The 16,566-nt window shown below is 47.0% G+C and overlaps 1 protein-coding gene across 1 annotated transcript in view; it reads right to left on the bottom strand.

Moving 5' to 3' along the window:
- Positions 1-16,133, bottom strand: part of SEMA3D (semaphorin 3D) — a 174,830-nt gene extending 158,697 nt beyond the window's left edge. Inside the window, exon 1 of the mRNA XM_082223091.1 lies at positions 15,774-16,133. The gene's annotated coding sequence lies outside the window, so the exon portion shown is untranslated. The remainder of the gene's footprint in view (positions 1-15,773) is intronic.
- Between the last annotated feature and the right edge of the window lie 433 nt (positions 16,134-16,566).

The raw sequence follows: 16,566 nt of genomic DNA, 5'->3' as shown, positions 1-16,566 counted from the left end.
ATCATTCCGGCACCAGGTGTGCATATGTCCTGGAAGCCCTACAAAGAAGCTTTGGACTAGGGCAATTGGCCCAGTTACTAACAGCAATAAAGAGGGTGGTCAGCAGCAAGAGGGCCAACTCCACAGGCCAATTCTTGCATCATATTGATCGTATGGGAAATCATATGGAAGCCATTTGTGCGAAAGCCATTCTGTCTCCCCCACCCCACCCCACCCCTCGCATGCACATGTCACACAGTTTGTGTGATCTTAAACATACAGCCAAACAAGAAGGATTTTGCTGGTATGGTTAAGATCACACAGACCAAGCAGGAAGCTGTTTGGGCAAAGAGGCTTCTTTGTGTGTTGTTTGGTAAGCAATTCCAGGAACAACCACACAGCTACTTTCTGCAAGGTAGGCTAACCTATAGCTGTCAACCTTCCCTTTTGTTGTGGGAAATTCCCGTATTCCAGCACCGTTTCCCGCTGCTTCCCACTGCTATCCTGGATTGTTAGATATCCCATAGACTGTCCCCAGGACAGGTGAGGCTGCTGATCCCTTATTTTCAAATCTGAAAGTTGACACAGCTATGGGTTAACCCACAAATCAACTGTTATGTACTGAGTTGAATAGGATCCAAACTGCAGCAGTCTGATTGGTCCTAGAACAATAGGATTCAGAATGCAGCAGTCTGATTGGTCCTAGAACAATGCAGCAGTATGATTGGTTGGCAGGAACCACCCAACCCTGCTCCAGATAGAAGTGAATCCACAACCTGATTGGCTTACAGTAGAATTCCGGAATTAGCCAATCATGTGCAGTCCATTGTGTAAATAATGTATATAAAGCAGATATTGTGAGGGGACTTCCATTCATTCCTCCTCACCACTATGAGCTGAATAAAGAGCATGAAATCACTTTGCGACTCTGAGTATATTTCATCAACCAAGGCTGGTAGGGTGAATTAGTTCCAAATTACTCATCCAAACGGGCCCAGAGTTAGTTTGCCACCTGAATTATAGAAATGTGGGTTACAATGAGGGACCTTTTTGCATCCTGTCATTATAACATCTGAAAATTCTACTTACCATTTTAATAAATAAATAAAGAGAACTTATCCTATTAATAATAGTAAGTTTCAGGTTGGAAATCTACCTTGTGAGAGCAGATTATAACCTTATAATGTTTAAGGAAATTCTTGTGAAGAACGGTTGAGTTATTATTTATGTAAAGCATTTTTACCACACTCCTCACCCCTGGCCTCTCCAGACCTTCAGATGCCAGGGGTTGATGTGAGACCTTCTGCCTGCAAAGTTGTTGGGCTCCAACCCATTCCGACTGGCAACTGTACAGTTGCAGAGGGGTCCCTTCCCACTCTACAGTCATATGATTCTACGTGTAACCAGCTTCCACATAGTTTCCCAGTTGTTCCTCCTCCAGGTGAGGAAGAAAGCAGAGCCACGTTCCCCAGCAAAGCAGATCGGGAGCAAGAGGAGACCCACCTCCCCCCTTGCTCAGTGCATCACAAGGCTGAGAGTCGGTCACAAAGGTGTAGGCTTGGCCTTGGGACTTCAGTTCTTGTTGTGTGTGCCCCTCCCCACCCCCACCCCCAAAAGTGGGTGCAGATACAGGGCAGGCTGGAGTTGCCTGCTTTCCCTGTTAACAAAGGCCCTTCCACCTTCCAAAATTGCTGGCTAGGCAGAAATAGGTTTTCCAGTCACTCCTTTCCCAGGAAAAGCTTCACTTGGTAGATTAAGGCATGGGTAGGCCTGATCTGGCCCAATTGCCTTCTCAATCTGGCCTGCGGATGGTCCGGGAATCAGTGAGTAGAATCTGTCCTTTTATTTAAAATGTATCTCTGGGTTATTTGTGGGGCATAGGAATTTGTTCATTTTTTCCCCTTCAAAATATTGTCCAGCCCCCTGCAAGGTCTGAGGGACAGTGGACCGGCCCCCTGCTGAAAAAGTTTGCTGGCCCCTGGATTAAGGCTTCATCCAGCAGCTTTTAAAGGCACAAGGAAAAAAGTTGGCAGGATTATCTCAAGCAAAAGGTGTGCACTATTTCAACCAGTTAAAAGACCATGAATTGGGGTATATCTCCGGTAGTTTTTAAAGACACAAGATCTTTGCTGGGGGGGGGGGAGGAGGTTGGCCATCCTATTGCAGACAGAAGGTGTGTAAAGTTAGGTATACATGCATGTCCTGCCCCACATAAGTGATCATGTTCATGTGTGTCAGCTCCCACCCCAACTCCATTCACACATTTGCTGCTAGTCATGAAACGAGGAGATGCACACACGTGTCAACTAACGAGCAACTTCAGCTACTAAAAACAGAAAGTGGCCTCTTCTCGATGCAGTCATATACATTTATCAGCTCAACGCTGTTGTCACAACTCAGGAATGCTATTTCAGGGACAGAGGAAAACCATATTGCTTTAAATGCTGAAGCGCCTCTAGCTACGGTTCCATAGGATGGATGTGGCCTTTGCAAAATACTGGCCACTCTTGGAATGATCGATACATGGTTTGCACAATCTAAAACAAAGGCAAAACAAAACTGTAAACTTGAATATTCCAGGAAATTCAACCATTTCCCCTCTTTGGTATAAATCACAGTCCATCCCCCTCCACCCCCACCAGTGAATCATAAATAAATATTCTAAAGGCCTGGCTATTTTGGCAAAACATCTGCTTCCTGAAGTAATCCTCAGGCATTTACCAAGTAGGTTGGAAGCAATCAAACTGCTTGCTGTTTTAAAGATTGGAGACACACACATATGTATTCAGAGGGAATAGACGCATATTTACGGAAAAGATGAGAACAGTTGGTTTCCTCGCCAATGCTCTGTAGAACCCTGTGGTGCTTCAATTAGAGGTCAGGCTAAGAGAACCAAGAAAAGTTTGCCCACCAAACAAGTGCGCCTATGTGACTGGGACCAGGCTGGGAAGTCCTTTCCACCCTGTTTCGGTCTCCCTGGTAATCCAGCATAGGTGCAAGCCACTTCCCTGTGTGCTGGCCCACCCTCCTTGTGTACGTTTTGTACATGCTTTTATGGGGAAATTCAGTCATTTTACACAAAGCACCCACCTTTCAATGTTTGTGTTTTTCTCACCAGGCAAATACACATTCGGAATGCACCTTTTTGGGTAAAAGATGCATTTCTGTGCACATTTTTTGTCCATCAAAAATCTGTTCCAATCCGTAAAGAAGTTGGGATGTTTCAGATTGGGTCCATGGAAGAAACGAGAACCAAATGAATTTCTCCTCCACGCTTAGCAGAGAAGGAGCGTTGGGTTCATTCTAGGTCACACCCACAGTTTGCAAGGGGTGACAAGAAGGTAGGGATGGATGAAATTGTCAATTTCAGTCTCTCTCTCTCTCTCTCTCTCTCTCTCTCTCTCTCTGCCAGACTGCTCCCTGCCTTGCTGGCCTTTCCCCACCTGGCCTTGTGAGACTGTGTGTGTGTGTGTGTGTGTGCGTGCGCAAACTGACTCCAGCTACAAAAGCTGAGGCTGCTGAACAGACTCCTGAGCTGGGGTGCTGTTTGGAGGGTTTTGTTTTGTGGGATGTAAACCCAGGAGCAGTCAATGACAACATTCCTAGAGTGTACATGTTAGAACATGGGGAAGGATGTCTGTCCAGCAAGCAGGTAAACTTCCTGGGGACGGACTTCCTCCGCATGTGACCAGAGGTGGGTGTGGCCTCACCTGTGCAGGTAATGACAAAAGCACAGGGCAGGCAGCCATCTCTCTCTCTCTGCCATTTTCTTTCGATGAGGAAGCATCTAAAGATGCCCTCTTGGCTCTCAGCCAAGAGAGGAGATAAGGTCTATCTTGCAACAAGATAGATTCTAAATATATGTAACCTTTTTAAGCCTGTCTACCTTCTGGGATCATATTGTGAACAGAACGTGAGTAAACTCTTTTATACTTTTATAAAGACTGTGTTGTGTCTTGTATTTTAAGAGGGAACAAAGGGGAAATTACCAGAGTAATTATTATAGAGGTTCTAGCGAACCTGTGCACACGTTACCGTTGCAAACTTAAAGGGGAATGTCTATAAACTCTGCTGATATTTTGGGAACTTGTTAGCACAAGTTGGATAAGGATATAATTAGTCAATATATCCTCTCCTGCACCCCAGAACATTCCCACATGTTTGGCGGGTGAGTTTGGGTGGGTGGGTGTGATGCTGCTGTTGCTGTTAATTTTTTGCATATTTATTTTGGACCTTATGATTTATGTGGAAATGGTGCCATTTGGTTGTGTACTTTCTGGTGCTTCGCTTATTGTTTACGCTTTTCTTACGTTTGCAGCTATGCAACATTTTATATGTTGTAAGCCGCCTTGAGGTTGGTTTTAACTTTGGAAAGGTGGCATAGGAATCAAGTGAGTGATTGAAAAGCAGGTGAGTTACAGCTCTTAATCTTGGATTTCAAAGTTCGTGGAGAGTAAATATATACAGAAAGGATGTATTTAGCTGAAACACCGATGGACGTGGAAAGAGAGAAGACGAGTGAGCAGAAGAGGAAACGAAAAGGGTGTATTCCAGGGCTATTTTAAGCCCTGGCATTGTTAGGTTTACAGTATGACATCCAGACAAAGATGTCAGCTTTTGCTGAAGTACGTCTGAGGTGCAGCACTATTAAAAAGGTAAAAATAGCTCAGCGGAGGAGTTAAAGGCTGCTTCACATGAATTAAATGGAGCCCTTGCTCTTCACGGTTTCAAATGCCTTGCAGGCATCTCTCTTCCAAAGCTTGGGGTTTTTATGTGGCTCATCCCCAGCCCAGGCAAATTCCACGAAAACAAGGAAGCAAATGAGTAACACATTGACAGTACTTGTGTGTTTCCATTCAACACCACCTACTGCTGCCACTGGATTCTGCCTGTTTGGCAGAGATCCAGAAGAGAAAGGAGCTTCCTTCATCTCTGAAAGACCAAGGCTGGGCAGGGTGAGGGGAGGGGGCTGCTTTGCTTTGGAGCAGCGCAGCACCTTGTTACCTGAGAGGCATTGTCCCCAGGTAGAGTACTGCCAGGTGGGATCACACTAATGCAGAGATTTCTCATAATATAAAGCAGGAAAGCAGGAAAGATGGGGGGGAGTATTCCCACTGCCTATGCCTTTCCCTTCTTTTTTAAAGATATTTATTAAAATTTTCAAAATATTACACAATGAAAAAAGAAGAAAGAAAAATACAAAGTAAAAAAAACCAACAACAGTTAAAAACAACTCGATCTTTCCATTACTTATTTTTCATTAGCTTGTTTCTCGGACCTCCTCACGCCTCCCTTTTTTGTATTCCAGTTCAATTTGTTAGTTCAGCAAATCCTTCCCCTCTTTATTTATCCTAATCTTTAATCTTAAAATATTGTAACATTAAATTTTAAAGCCTATGCCTTTCCTATCCCAATAATCCCTTAGAGTTATACAGGGCTGTCTTTAGCATATGCGCCACCGGGGTGCAAAGATCCGCCCAGCGCCCCCAAATTTAGTTAATTTTGCATGCACAACACCGTTCAGAATGACAAGCGCCGTCATTGAGTCTGACAAGCGCTGCCGCTGGCGTGGCATGGCTTTGGTAAATGAGCGCACAAAGTCGAAAGTCCTTTAGTGAAACAGTAGGTATACCATTCAGTAATACCTAGGTATATATGTATTTTGTTTTTCTAGCTTGATCAAAATTATTTATTATTTCATAACAGAGAAATAGTTAAGAGCTTAGGCAGCTTCAGCGGCGGGCGCCTGGCACCCCCCAGAATTCGGCACCCGAGTGCCCCACACCCCTTGCACCCCCAGGTAAAGACGGCCCTGGAGTTATTCATCAGAGCTCATCAGACTTCAGAATTACTGGATCTTTCAGTGTTTTCTACTGAAAACCAGAGGAGCATGCAATAAGGAGGAGATTGAGAGAAGGTGTGATAGCCATTTTCAAATATCGTAAGGGCTGTCACACAGAAGATGGGAAATGCTTCTTTTCTCCTATTCCAAAGGGAAGGACCCAAACCCAATGGCTTCAGAATCAAGTTACAAGAAAGGAGATTCCAACTCAACATCAGGAAGAACTTTCTGACAGTGAGAGCTGTTCAACAGTGGAACAGATTCCCTTGGTGATTGTGGACTCTCCTTCCTAGGAAGTTTTAAAGCAGAGGTTGTATGGCCATCTGTCATGGATGCTTCAGTTGAGATATCTGCATTGCAGGGGTTGGACAAGATGACCTTCACAGTCTAGACCTTGGAGTCCCTTCTGACTCTACAATTCTATGATTCCAATTCCCATCAGCCCAAGCAGCACAGCCAAGAGTGTCTCCACCTCCATCGTTCAGCCCGGACACTGAGATCCAGCTCCAAGGGCCTTTTGGAGTTTATCTCATTGCAAGATGTGAAGTTATAGGGAATCAGGCCTACTGAGGCCTTCTCAGTAGTGGCGCCCGCCCTGTGGAATGCCCTACCAGAAGATGTCAAACAGATAAACAGCTATTTTATTTCTAGAAGACCTCTGAAGGGAAGTTTGTAATGGTTGACGTATTACTGTGTTTTTAATATTTTGTGGGGAGCCACCCAGATTGGCTGGGGTATAATTATTAATAACAATTAAATAAATTATTATTATTAATGATCAAGGATGATGGAGCCAGAACCCAGCAACTTCTGCAAGGCCACTGTTTCCCCATTCCGTTCTAAAAAAAATAATAATTAAAAAATGGGTCAGGGCTTTAAGCTGCAATCCTATACACATTTAATATGGAATAAATTTCACTGAAAAACAGTCTGAGAAGATATGTACACACTGTAAGGAATTAATTCCATGGAAGCTCTGTGAGCTACAGGCACATTTTAACAAAAAAATGCTTCAGAGCAGAAGCATAAAACTCAAAAATATATCCATACAACTTAAGAACACTATAAATGCAAAACAACAGGGATGTATTTTTTCAGAAAAGAGCAAGCAAACCTAAAATACAGGGGAAATAATTCAGAGTTATTGTAAAATTTCACCTACATTGCAACCAAAAGTTCACAATATGGTATATTAGCTCTCAACCTACACAGAACTCTTACCGAGCCTGAGGAATCCTGTGTAATACAAAAACTTGCACATCAAGTTTTTAAATTAAGGTTGTTTATATTAATGGACCAACACTGCATATTTTTCAAATGTAAATGCATCATGCCTTTTCATAAAACACACACACTCACACACACAAAGAGCAAAAGCAGAAACCTGGAAGTATAAAAATGCAAAAGGTAGAAGGAATAATACTGGCTGCTTCATAAAGGCTAACGGTAGTGCAAAATGCTGGAGCAAGAATGCTGAGAGACAAAGCATCCCTGTTTTTAAACAGCTACACTGGCTGTTTTCCAAGCCCAGTTCAAGGTGCTCATTTAGATAGTTAAACCCCATGCTCTAAAATGAGCAGATGAACCCCTCCAGGCACTTCCTACATGGGATGAGGTACACGGTGTGAGGGTTTGGAAAAGGGCCTTTTCCGTTGTGGCTCCTTACATACAGAATTCTCTCCCTACGGAGGTGCTTGGTCTCCTCTTATAGCTTCCGATGGCGCATCAAGATGCATCTTTTGTGGGGGGTGGGCAGGTGGAGGAGAGACCTCATTGCTGCTGTTACTGCTGACGGTCTAACTGTCATTTGTTGTTGTGTGATTTTAATAGATAGTGGGTTGGCTTTTTTAAAGGGTGGTATATGTATTTCTGCTTTTTTAAAAAACAAAACAAAACAGAGACATCACCTTGCCAACAAAGGTCCGTATAGTTAAAGCCATGGGTTTCCCAGAAGTGATGTATGGAAGTGAGAGCTGAACCATAAAGAAGGCTGATCGCCAGAGAACTGATGCTTTTGAATTGTGGTGCTGGAGGAGACTCTGGAGAGTCCCATGGACTGCAATATCAAACCTATCCATTCTGAAGGAAATCAGCCCTGAGTGCTCACTGGAAGGACAGATCCTGAAGCTGAGGCTCCAATACTTTGGCCACCTCATGAGAAGAGAAGACTCCCTGGAAAAGACCCTGATGTTGGGAAAGATGGAGGGCATAAGGAGAAGGGGACGACAGAGGACGAGATGGTTGGACAGTGTTCTCGAAGATACAAACATGAGTTTGACCAAACTGCAGGAGGCAGTGGAAGACAGGAGGGCCTGGCGTGCTCTGGTCCATGGGGTCACGAAGAGTCGGACACGACTAAACAACAAAAATATACATCATCTAAATAAAATATTTTTAAAAATCTCTTTGATGATTTTGCTGCAAGAGCTGTGTTCCCTTGCCCATTTACTGAGCACTGACTACAGTTCCAGTTCCGGTTCTTTTGTTAATTGATTTGACATGAAGATTTGTACGAACTAACACATAAACATGTAAACAATAACAGACCCATGCATGGAGCATATTCAGTATAAAAACAAAACAAATTGCAGGTACATATAGCAAAGTTTTAAAAACCTAGCTACTGGGTTTTTAACGTTATCCAGACAATGTTTTCCAAAATGCACATGTATCCTGCACTTTGTTATAAAATACTACTGCATGATACATTGTTTCTCAAACCAGATTCACACTGATTGAAGTCCTTAAGTCATTCCGAGAAAGTCTCTAACCAAGGTGTGAACACCTTTGCATAGGCTGAAGACATCCCCGTCATCAAGGCCCCCTGGTGGGAACACAAACAGAAATTAATCTGACACTGAACAAGTCGTGCTGATGTGAACATTTTCAGGGTTGGGGGGAGGCTGGAGCTGAGGCATGCCAGGAAGGGGAATAACACTAAGGCATTAGTGTGGCAACAGCCTACTGTTGCCACCCCTTTGCAAATAGTTTGTGCTGGTCCTGGGGGTTAACCGAGAGGCGAGGTCCGAGTCCAGTCCGAGGTCAATGGTGTGGTATGGAGGCTGTCCGTCAAAGCTATAGCTGGGTCCAAGGCAGTGAGTTGGGTGGGGTCAGGAACTCCGGCAGAAGAGCAGGACAAGGTGCAGGCAAGAACAGGCTAGCAACAACATTGCTCCCGCAACCTGGGACTGAGGCTGGCTGGCTTTTATCTGCCCCAAGGCATAGTGCGGCCCTAGTCCACAGGTGACTCGCCTCTCCTGGCCTGGAGGCGAGCACTCCTCCTGCGGGAACTTAGTTCCCTCCGCCTCTCTGCCCTGAGCCTCTGCAGCTCAGGAGAGGCTGGAGGGTTACCGGACCCAGAGGCAACCTCAACTTCTTCAGACGGGGCTGAGGGTGGAGCACCTGCAGGCAATGGGTCCTCCATCACCTCAGGAGGCAGAGCGGACTCAGCTGGTGCCTGCACCTGAGGATCCAGCACAGGTGAGGACCCTTCAGGCTGATGCCCCAGCTCCAGCTCAGCTGGTTCTGGAGGCGGGGACTCCTGTGCAGGCTGGGATTCCTCAGGTTCAGCCTCTGAGTCTGAATCCCAGGCCATCACATAGTTGTTGAAAATAGTCATTCTTCAGCAATGATCTGAATTGTACACAAGGGATTTTATTAGCTTTAGTAAGTTCGTAGCTTACTAAATACGCCAAAGGTAATAGATGGCCTAGAAAAAAACCTAGCAAGCTAAATACAGATTTAAAGGGGTTTGGGGTTTTTTTTTTTTTTTTTAGATCTTTAATGCAGTGTTCCACCACAAGCCCAAACCCACTTAATTTCAAGTCTATCTCACTTATTGCAGTGAAACAGATCCCATGGGAAATGTCTCTCACTGCTGGCACTTGCCAGAAAGAGATTTGTTGACCACTGGTTTTGGAAGCAGGGAAGGAATTTTGCAGACTCTCAAATCCATCCCCTGATCCCTTAATGATAGCCAAAGACTTCCTACAAAGACGACACCAGCATTTAGCCCTTTAGTCAAGAGGGATCGCAACAGGCAGTCAAGTGGGTGGAATCAATGCTCAGCTCAAATTCTCTCACCATCACCACATGAGAAATGATTCGCCCATGATTCTTACCCTTAGTCTATTATTATTAAAAAAATATTATTAATAATAATACCCACCCTTAGGTCCCAGGGTGAGTTGCAACATTAAAGCACAATATCAAATATATAGCATTTTTTAAAAAAAAAGAAGTTCGCCATGTGGAGGAAAAGATTGACTGTAATCAACCTCAGCTGGTCCAAATTATGAAAACTTTACGAAATCAAACTACTGGCATAGAAGAAACAACTTTAAATTCGTTCCTTAATTTTAATTTGATAGTTAGTTCTAACGGCACAGTCCTAATCATGTCTACTCAGAAGGAGTATCATTGAGTTCAGTGGGGCTCCTCCCCAGTAAATCTCAGAGCATCTTACAGGAATTCCACATTTACATTAAGGAAGCATGGCTGAGGTGCAGAAGATGAAAATTTATGATAGCAAAATATTGGGCTTTTGAATCCTATGGATTCAGTGAATGGTAAAGGGCAGAGAGAACACAAGAAAGAACCTGCAGGGTCAGGCCAGTGGCCCAAGTAGCCCAGCATCCTGTTCTCACAGTGACCAGCCTGAAGCCTCTTTAGGGAAAGCCGCAAAGAGGGCCAGAGGCCTCTCCCATCTCCTGCGCTTTCCAGAGAATGGTGCTCGGATGAGATTACTGTATTTTTCGCTCCATAACACGCACCCGACCATAACACGAACGTAGTTTTTAGAGGAGGAAAACAAGGGGAAAAAATATTCTGAACGAAACAGTGGATGTATGATTTTTGTGGTTCATGCTGTGGCCACAGACATGTGATCTGACGGTGAGTTTGGAGTAGCCCAATGCAAAAATCCTGAGGATCCATGTGGATCCATGCTTTGTAACCACGTTTTTGCACCACTGCAGCCCCAGGCAACAGTGGGTGCGTGACTTCTTTGGTGCAAGCTGTAGCCATGGACATGCTATGTGATCTGATGGTGAATTTGGGGTGACCCAGTGCAAAAATCCTGAGGATCCATGTGGATCCGTGCTTTGTAATCATGTTTTAAGTGGGGAGGGAAGGAAAAGCACTCAAGGGACAAGGAACACACGTGGGGTGGGTGGAGAAGGATGCTGCTAATAATGAAGAAGAGGGGTTTAAGGGGAGAAGGCTCCTCTCCTCTCCCGCTTTGCTCCTTTAAAGCAAGCAGGCTCTCTGTCCCTCTCTCCTCCCCACTCAGCAGCTCTTCTCCCGCTTTACTGTTTTAAAGCGAGCCACAGAGGAGGGAAGGAAGGGGAACCATGGATCCTCTGCTCACAACTGCAGCAGATCCCCCCCCCCGCCACCCGCAGGCATTCGCTCCATAACACGCACAGACATTTCCCCTTACTTTCTAGGAGGAAAAAAGTGAGTGTTATGGTGCAAAAAATACCGTAAGTGCCTCTGACCATTTCCATCTTCTCTCCAATGGAAAGCAATCTCCTCACAGGTCTTGAACAAGGGAAGGGGGAAATGGAGGGATGCTTCTCATTTTCTCTTGGTAGGTAACCCCATTGAAGGTGAATTCCTGACTAAGTGCAGCTCACCTGCAGAGAAGGTGAGGAAGAGGAAACTGTGGAAGGGCCAGTCCATTTTGACAGGCGAAACAAAACGCTCTGGGACCTTTTATAAAGCAGCAAGTGCTGGCTTGCCTCTTTGTTTCTAACATTTGCCTGACTACTTTTCAGCACAGAACTGCTGAATAACTTTAATAAGTTGCATGTTGCTCGTAACTCTGTGTGTCAGGAAAGGATTAAGGCAGAAACTTCTAAAGAAACCTGCCGTTTCCATCACCAGAATCAGAAGAGAAATGGAGTTATGATTCGTCTGTTCACAAGGACGACTAGAAACTCACACGGGAGGCAGAGAAACAAGCTAACAGATCTGTGAGCTTAGAAGGATGAGCTATTGGAATTGGGGAGTGTCCTTAGCGGTTACTGAGCCCAACTCTTCTCAGTGCAGGGATCCTGAAGCTGGAGCATCCCTGAAAGAGGGCAGTTCTTGCCATTTGAAAGTTTTGTGCAATTTGCCATTGGTTGCCAGCTCATTTCCAGACCCAGTTCAAGATGCTCACATTGGTGCTGGAAGCCCTAAATGTTTTGGGCCCTGAATCACTGGCAAGACCATCTCCTTCCCTACAAACCTTCTGAGATTGGGGTGGTGGCAGCTGTGAGCTGTGAAACTGCATCCCCACATAGATGCATCCGGCCAGTGGCGTAGCGTGGGGGGTGCAGGGGGGGCCAGCCGCACCGGGCGCAACATCTGGGGGGGAGCGCGCTCGCACTCGCAGCTCTCTGCCCCTACCTGGCTCACTCACTCTCTCACACTGCAGTGCTGGCTGTGCGAATCCGATCCGAGCCACCGGGTCACCGCCCACTGTGGAGGGGGTGGGTGCCAGGCGTGCGGTGCGGAGAGAGAGCAAGGGACTATCAGGGGGAGGGACAGTGCAGTGGCCGCCCAGCGCAGCGCTGAGCGCGGGAGAGAACCACACCAGACCAGACCAGGCAGCAGCAAGAAGAAGCTGGCAGCGGCGGCAGGTTAGGAGTTAGGGGTGCAAATTACTTGCCTTGCCCTGGGTGCTGACAACCCACGCTACGCCACTGCATTATGCAGCTTCCGGAGGATGCTGAAGATTGAATTAAGTATGTAAGTGAGTAAGTAGTAAATAGTTCTCATTCACACATTGGAAATCACAGCCTCTTTACTCTGACTTTTGAGATGTATATTTTTAGAATGCACCTCAATTTTTATTATTCTAAGTTGTATTAAACTGTCTTCAAATTTGCATTCTAATGTTGTAACCACCTTAGGACCTTAGAGGGAAGGGCTGGTAATGAATAAATAAAAACGTAATATTCAAATAATCTTCCTTCTCTCTTGGATCAGGTTCCCCCCTAGTTTAGGGTCTCCTGTCTTCTCCGCTTGCCATAAAGAGGAAGTGTCCTGCTCGGCCTCCTATCAGGGCACGGAGGGCAGGGGAACCAATATGGTGGCTGGACTGTACCTCCTCCCATCGCTGGTCATTGGCCAAGCTGGCTGAGGCTGATGGAACTGAAGGCCACTAAAGACGCCCGCTTCTTGGGAGAAAAGCGATGGCAAACGTAGACAGCATATTAAAAAACAGAGACATCACCTTGCCGACAAAGGTCCGTATAGTTAGAGCCATGGTTATCCCAGTCATGATGTATGGAAGTGAGAGCTGGACCATAAAGCAGGCTGATCGCCGAAGAATTGATGCTTTTGAATTATGGTACTGGAGGAGACTCTTGAGAGTCCCATGGACTGCAAGAAGATCAAATCTGTCCATTCTTAAGAAAATCAGCCCTGAGTGCTCACTGGAAGGACAGATCGTGAAGCTGAGGCTCCAGTACTTTGGTCACCTCATGAGAAGAGAAGACTCCCTGGAAAAGACCCTGATGTTAGGAAAGATGGAGGGCACAAGGAGAAGGGGACGACAGAGGACGAGATGGTTGGATAGTGTTTTCGAGGTTACCAGCATGAGTTTGACCAAACTGCGGGAGGCAGTGGAGGACAGAGGTGCCTGGCGTTCTCTGGTCCATGGGGTCACGAAGAGTCGGACACAACTAAATGACTAAACAACAACAACAATCATTTGGGGGGCAGGAGGCACCCGTGCTCCTCCAGAACTTCACAGCGCATGATACTGAATGCTACCACTGCCCAAAAGGCTGGGCACTAATCAAAACATTTTTTTTTTTATTTCAAATTCCTGCTGCTCCGAATGAAGTTTGCAATGGGAATGCTAGAAAAGAGGCCAGTCAGGGATCCTTGTTTGAGCACAGCGGCCAGAGGCAATTACATTACACTCCCTGAATGACAATACTTATTCCTACATCTCACAGCCAATACTTGCAAAAGAAGCAGTTGTTTTAAAACAGGCCCCGACCTGTTGTCATCCAGATGTTTTGAGCTACCATCTCCCCCACTCCCCGCCAGAACAGCAGCGCTTGGCAGGAGCTGATCACAGCTGGAATCTCAAACATCTGGAGGGCACTGGGTTGGGGAAGGCTGTTTTAAAGCCTTAACTGCATCCCCCTTGATAGACTGGTCTCTGGTTTCTGGCACCATCCTAAGCAACTCTCAGGTGCTGGGGGAGCCACTGAAAAGTGAACTTACACAGTTACATAGTACAGAGTTGTTACAGATGTGTTTACCCAAATATAAATGCAACTGATAAGGCCAATCAGCCCAAACACAACTCTAAGTGTTTACTACGTGATTCGGAGGGACTTACCGGTACCTCTGGACCTTAGAACTTATTTAAGTGCACCCACCAGAAAGGTTAGACACAGTGGCGTAGCGTGGGTTGTCAGCACCCGGGGCAAGGCAAGTAATTTGCGCCCCCTAACCTGTGGATTTGTGCCCCCTAACCCGTGAATTTGTGCACCCTAACCCTAACCCCCAGATGTTGCGCCCGGTGTGGCCGGCCCCCCCTGCACCCCCACGCTACGCCACTGGTTAGACAGTTAACATCTGAGTGCCATGAAATTAACAGGAGGACGAGGGAGAATTGCCTTGTTGGAGAAGTTATACTCCACCATCCACAAGTCCTCCATTCCAGTGTTAATCATCATTGGCCCTGATCTGTCCGGGATGGGGGTCAAAAGACTTGTGTCTGCAATGTTGCTACCCAACTAAGACACCTGCGCTCTTGGAAGAGAAAACACCACTTGCAGTTCAACCTGTCAAAAGCTCCCAAGGAGAGGATTGCAAGGGAAAGATTATGAGAAAAGATCTGTGAGTGGGGAATCCTTTCTCCCTTTACACTTTTGGGTGTGTGTGTGGGGGGGTGAATTTGGGTTTGACATTATGCTGCTCCAGCTCCTTCCAAAGCTCTTGCTTGGATTTATTAGACACCCTCAACTAGAAAGCACCCACTGAGCAGCCGGACACGCTTTTCAGGCAAACATGTTCAGAAGTCACAGTAAGAACGCACCAAGTTTAATCTCCGAATAAAACTGCAATCAGCTGCAATCCTAGACACATGTGGTTAACCCTCTTGGGTTAAATGAGGCTTACTCCCAGCAGCTGAGAGGTGCATAAGATTTCAGCCTTAGGATCATGCTGCAAAGAAGCAGCGGCAGGTGGGATATGCAGGCGACAGGCATCCTTGGAAAATAGCGAGCGGCCAAGAGCCCAGACCCCGTTTGGCCAAAACCGAATCGCAGTGGAAAATATAAGTGATTTATTGTTCTCATTATTCTTATTGCTTTCCTATTGCAGAGAGCTGTGCTCGGGGAAGCATTTTTTTTAATAAAACAAAATAAAGGATTTCCCTACTTTTTAAAAAATAATAATTGAAAGCTGACACGTCCCAGTTTGTTTGCAGCAGCCACTCCGCTTGTAAGCACATTAGCGCAACGGCACAATTGCTCAGCCAATTTGTCAGCCGCAAGAAGCAATACTTGCCCTGGAATAAGACGGCTGGGGTAGCTCGGTTTGTAGAGCCAGTGGCAGACCTACATTTCGGGGGTCCTGAACTGTCATGGGGCCCCACTTTCAACCAGCAACAAGGTCTGGGTAACAACCCCTGTTCTCTTCTTCAATGGGGCTGTTCCAGGACAGATCATCACACCTTGACAACATCTGTGCTACATAATCAATTTAAGTCGTGGCACTCAAATGGGGACCCAAAATAAGCAATGCGGACGGGGGTTGGAGCCCCAGTGTTGAGTGAAGGATTTCTGCCTGGCAGCGGGTTGGATCCTGCCGATCCTTTCCAACTTACACTTCTGTAATAATACTGTAAGTAAGCAAGCAAGCAAGCAAACGAACGAACAGGCAAAGGGGCAACGGAGAAGAGGACCCGCGCGCGCCCCCAGGTTGCCCAGCTGGTCCTTACCTGTTCCAGGCTTAAACTCGCTCTCTGGGCTGCGCGAAAAGACGAGCGCTGTGCGCGCTGCGGAGCCTCGCCTGGCCGGGATGCTGCCCAAGCGACTCCTGCTCAAAGCCGGCTGTGCGTGGCTCTGGGCGCCGGAGAGCAGAGGGCGCGGCTGCTGCTGCTGCTGCTGCCGGGCGCCGCCTCCTGCCTCGCAGCGCGCTCCTCTCGCTCGGGGAAACTTGGGGCAGCCAAGACTTCGCCGCCGCCTCCTCCTCTTGCGCTGCTGGCGGCTCTGCGCTTCTCCTCTCCGGCTCCCGAGCTGCCCGTTTCCCCCTCCCGGCAGCCGGCGGCTCAGCGCAGCCACGTGCGGCGGCAGGAGGGAGGCGGTCGGTGCTCTACGCCAGGCGGCTGCCCCGGGGCCGGATCCAGCCAGGCGAGCGTCGGCAGCGTCGGGGGTTTCCGGCTCAAGGTCGCCCCACAGGCCGGGCGCTTTCGGCAGCGGCGGCGCGGAGTTGGCCGGTTGCTGCGCCAAGAAGGAGCCTTGCGCTCCTCCGACTCGGCAGCGCGGGATCCGTCGGGGGCTGAGCGGCGGAGAGAGGGGCGCTCGGCTCGGCTGCGGGGATTTTGTGTGTTTATTTATTTTGTAAGAGTCTCTTTATGCGCAGGTGGGGCTCCGAACTGTGCCCGGGGAAGACCCTCCCCACCCCCACCCTGAGCTCCGAAGTGAAGCCTGTCAAAGTCCGGAGCAAAGACTTGCGCGTTTGTTTCTGCTCTGTTTCAGGAAATCTCCAACTGATCTTCCGTGCAGCCTTTG

Source organism: Podarcis vaucheri (genome assembly GCF_965113315.1).
Source record: "Podarcis vaucheri genome assembly, chromosome: 5".
Taxonomy (NCBI): domain Eukaryota; kingdom Metazoa; phylum Chordata; class Lepidosauria; order Squamata; family Lacertidae; genus Podarcis; species Podarcis vaucheri.
Note: the sequence above shows the minus strand (reverse complement) of the source record. Positions and strands in the feature narration are given on the sequence as shown.